The sequence below is a fragment of the Aristolochia californica genome, unplaced genomic scaffold, assembly GCF_029961685.1.
Source record: "Aristolochia californica isolate CCGP_79_NKW_82.1479 unplaced genomic scaffold, dmAriCali1.0.hap1 SCAF_12, whole genome shotgun sequence".
Taxonomy (NCBI): domain Eukaryota; kingdom Viridiplantae; phylum Streptophyta; class Magnoliopsida; order Piperales; family Aristolochiaceae; genus Aristolochia; species Aristolochia californica.
The window spans coordinates 4,913,356-4,918,627 of record NW_027181793.1 but is presented as its reverse complement, the minus strand read 5'-3'; positions in this window follow the sequence as shown (position 1 = coordinate 4,918,627).

The window sequence follows — 5,272 nt, the reverse complement described above, 5'->3', positions numbered from 1 at the left end:
AAGAACTTACAATCTCTAAAAATTACAGACACTCTTTGGAATTATCTCTCTCTACATTTGTGCATTGTGAATCTCCATTTTAGATGTATACTTTTTTTCGTAAATCAAAACTTTAAGTTTTTGCTCTCCTTTTATTCCGTAAACAAATAAAAGGCAAATAGATCACAAAAAAATGGAAATTTTAGAGTTTATGTATGGAAAAAATTTAAAAAAAATAACAAATGTTAGTAAAGAAAATTTATTCACACACCACTAATGAACACAAAAGTTTTGTTATCCAAGTTTCGGAAATTCCACTAGTTCAACCCTAATAGCTTGGAATTTTACAAGAAAGAGATTTCTTCTACACGTGCTTTAAAAATGGATATGCATGCTTGAAACATGTTAAAGATGCAGATGACCTATGGATCGAAAGCTTTTAAAGAGGATAACAAACGCTCATTAAATTCTCAAGTGAACGTGCGGTGGGATATTTACTCGAGTCAAACAAGCCATTATTTTGCATGTTTGCAAAAAGCTGACCTAACAATCATAGAAGATTGTAAAGTGCTTTATCAAGCATCATGGGCTTTATTTTTTAAGAAATGACTTATGGATTGGGAGTCAACACTCAGTTAAAAATCCCCCGCCTCCTCTTTTTCCCGACGATCGCAAAACCTGAGATATAAAACTTAAAAAGCTTACAATCCCTAAAAATTACAGACACTCTTTGGAATTATTTCTCTCTACATTTGTGCATTGTGAATCTCCATTTTTTATGTACGCTTTTTTCTTTACTCAAAAATTTTAGTTTTCCCTCTCCCTTCATCCCGTAAACAAAAAAAATCAAATATTACACAAAAAAAAGAAAATTTTAATGTGTATGTTTGGAAAAAATAAAGTAAAATAAAATGTAAGTAAAGAAAAATTATTCACACAGCACAAATGAACACAAAATTTTTGTTATCCAGGTTTGGGAAATTCCACTTGTTCAACCCTAATTGCTTGGAATTTTACAAGAAAGAGTTTTCTTCTACAAGTGTTTTAAAAATGGATATGCATGCTTGAAACATGTTAGAGATGAAAATGACCTATAGATCCAAAACTTTTAAGAGATTAACAAAAGCGTATTAAATTCTCAAGTGAACGTGCGGTGGGATATTTACCCCTGTCAAACAAGCCATTATTTTGCCCATTTGCAAACAGCTGACCAAACAATCATAGATAATTGTAAAGTGATTTACCATACGTAACGGACAATATTTTTTTAAGAAATGACTTATGGATCTGGAGTCAACACTCAGTTAAAAATCCCCCTGCCTCGCCCTTTTCCTCACGATTGCAAAACCTGAGATATAAAAACTAAAATGTGCTTACAATCCCTAAAAATTATAGACACTCTTTGGAATTATCATTCTCTACATTTGTGGATCGTGCATCTCCATTTTAGATGTACATTTTTTCCTTAAATCAAATCTTTGAGTTTTCACTCTCCCTTCATCTATTAAACAAAAAAATGCAAATAGATCACAAGAAAATGAAAATTTTAGAGTTTGTGTATGGAAAAAAATTAAAACAATAAAAAATGTAAGAAAATTAAATTTATTCACACAGCACAAATGAATACAAAATTTTTTTATCCAAGTTTGGGAAATTCCACTTGTTCAACCCTAATAGATTGGAATTTTACAAGAAAGAGATTTCTTCTACACGTGTTTTAAAAATGGATATGCATGCTTGAAACATGTTAGAGATTCAAATGACCTATGGATCCAAAGCTTTTAAAGAGAATATCAAACGATCATTAAATTCTCAAGTGAACGTGCGGTGGGATATTTACCAGTGTCAAAGAAGCCTTTATTTTGCCCGTTTGTGAGAAGCTGACCTAACAATCATAGATAATTTTAAAGTGATTTATCATGCGTAAAAGGCTATATTTTTGCATGAAATGACTCATGGAGTGGGAGTCAACACTTAGTTAAAAATCCCCTGCCTCCCCCTTTTCTCGACGATTGCAAAAAATGAGATATAAAAACTAATAAGCGCTTACAATCCCTAAAAATTACAGACACTCTTTGGAATTATCTCTCTCTACATTTGTACATTGTGCATCTCCATTTTAGATGTACACTTTTTTCTTAAACCAAAACTTTGAGTTTTCGCTCTCCCTTCATCCCGTAAACAAAAAAAGGCAAATAGATCACAACAAAATTAAAATTTTAGAGTTTAGTATGGAAAAAATTTCAAACAATAACAAATGTAAGTAAAGAAAATTTATTCACTCACCACAAATGAACACAAAAGTTTTGTTATCCAAGTTTGGGAATTTCCACTAGTTCAACCCTAATTGCTCGGAATTTTACAAGAAAGAGATTTCTTCTACATGTGTTTTAAAAATGGATATGCATACTTGAAACATCTTAAAGATGCAAATGACCTATGGATCCAAAGTTTTTAAAAAGAATAACAAACGCTCATTAAATTTTCAACTGAACGTGTGGTGGGATATTTACCCGAATCAAACAAGCCAATATTTTGCATGTTTGCAAAAAGCTGACCTAACAATCATAGATTATTGTAAAGTGATTTATCATGCGTCATGGGCTATTTTTTTTTAAGAAATTACTTATGGATTTGGAGTCCACACTCAATTAAAAATCCCCCGTCTCTCCCTTTTCCCGACGATTGAAAAACCTAAGATATAAAAATTAAAAAGAGCTTAAAATCCCAAAAAATTATAGACACTCTTTTGAATTATTTGTCTCTACATTTATGAATTGTGAATCTCCATTTCAGATGTACACTTTTTTCTTAACTCAAAAATTTGAGTTTTCCCTCTCCCATCATCCCGTAAAAAAAAAAAAGGCAAATAAATCACTACAAAATGACAATTTTTGGAGTTTATGAATGGAAAAAATTTGAAATAATAACAAATGTAATCCAAGTTAGAGAAATTCCTGTAGTTCAACCCTAATAGCTTGGAATTTTACAAGAAAGAGATTTCTTCTACACGTGTTTTAAAAATGGATATGCATGCTTGAAACATGTTAGAGATGCAAATGACCTATGGATCCAAAGATTTTGAAGAGAACAACAAACGTTCATTAAATTCTCAAGTGAACGTACAGAGGGATATTTACCCGTGTCAAACAAACCATTATTTTGCCCGTTTGCAAAAAGCTGACCTAACAATCATAGATAATTGTAAAGTGATTTGACATGCATAAAAGCCAATATTTTTGTAAGATATGACTTATGGATTGGGAGTCAACACTCAGTTAAAAATCCCCCACCTCCCCCTTTTCTCGACGATTGCAAAACCTGAGATATAAAAACTAAAAAGAGCTTACAATCTCTAAAAATTACAGTCACACTTTGGAATAATCTCTCTCAACATTTTTGCATTGTGCATCTCCATTTTAGATGTACACTTTTTTCTTAAATCAAAACTTTGAGTTTTCGCTCTCCCTTCATCCCGTAAACAAAAAAAGGCTAAGAGATCAGAACAAAATTTTAGAGTTTATGTGCTGAAAAAATTTGAAACAATAACAAATGTAAGTAAAGAAAATTTATTCACACACCGCAAATGAACACAAAAGTTTTGTTACCCAAGTTTTGGAAATTCCATTAGTTCAACCCTAATATCTTGGAATTTTACAAGAAAGAGATTTCTTCTACACGTGTTTTAAAATTGGATATGCTAGCTCGAAACATGTTCAAGACGCAAATGACCTATGTATCCAAAGCCTTTAAAGAGAATAAAAAAGGTTCATTAAATTCTCAAGTGAACGTGCGGTGGGATATTTACCCGAGTCAAATAAGCCATTATTTTGCATGTTTGCAAAAAGCTGACCTAACAATCATAAATGATTGTAAAGTGATTTATCATGCGTCACAGGCTATATTTTTGTAAGAAATGACTTATGGACGGGAGTCAACACTCAGTTAAAAATCCTCTGCCTCCCCCTTTTCCCGACGATTGCAAAACCTGATATATAAAAATTAAAAAGAGCTTACAATTCCTAAAAATTACAGACACTCATTGGAATTATTTCTCTATACATTTGTGCATTATGAATCTCCATTTTAGATCTACACTTTTTTCCTAACTCGAAAATTTGAGTTTTCCCTTTCCCTTCATTACGTAAAAAAAAAGGCAAATATATCACAACAAAATGAAAATTTTAGAGTTTATGTTTAGAAGAAATTCAAAACAATAACAAATTTAGTTAAAGAAAATTTATTCACACACCACAAATGAGCACAAAATTTTTTTTATCCATGTTTGGGAAATTCCACTAGTTCAACCCTTATAGCTTGGAAATTTACAAGAAAGAGATTTCTTCTACACGTGTTTTAAAAATGGATATGCATGCTTGAAACTTGTCAAAGATGCAAATGACCTATGGCTCCAAAACTTTTAAGGAGAACAACAAACGCTCATTAACTTCTCAAGTGAACGTGCGGTTGGATATTTACCCGTGTCAAAGAAGCAATTATTTTGCCCGTTTGCAAAAAGTTGATTTAACAATCATAGATAATTGTAATTTTGCTCGTTCGCAAAAAGCTGACCTAACAATCATAGATAATTGTAAAGTTATTGATCGTGCGTAACGGGCAATATTTTTGTAAGAAATAACTTATGGTTTGGGAGTCAACACTCAGTTAAGAATCCCACTCCTCCCCCTTTTCCCGACGATTGTAAAACCTGAGATATAAAAATAAAAAAGAGCTTTCAATTCCTAAAAATTACAGACACTCTTAGGAATTATTTTTCTCTACATTTGTGCATTGTGAATCTCCATTTTAGATATACACTTTTTTCTTAACTCAAAAATTTGATTTTTTCCTCTCCCTTCATCCCGTTAACAAAAAAAAGGCAAATATATCACCACAAAATGAAAATTTTAGAGTTTATGTATGAAAAAAATTTAAAACAATAACAAATGTAAGTAAAAAAAATTTATTCACACAGCACAAATGAACACAAATTTTTGTTATCCAAGTTTGGGAAATTCCAATAGTTCAACCCTAACAGCTTGGAATTTTACAAGAAAGAGATTTCTTCTACACGTGTTTTAAAAATGGATATGCATGCTTGAAACATGTTAGAGATGCAAATGACCTATGGATCCAAAGCTTTTAAAGAGAATAACAAACGCTCATTAAATTCTCAAGTGAACGTGCGGTGCGATATTTACCCGTGTCAAATAAGCCATTATTTTCCCCTTTTGCAAAAAGCTGACCTAAAAATCTTAGATAATTGTAAAGTGATTTATCATGCGTAACAGGC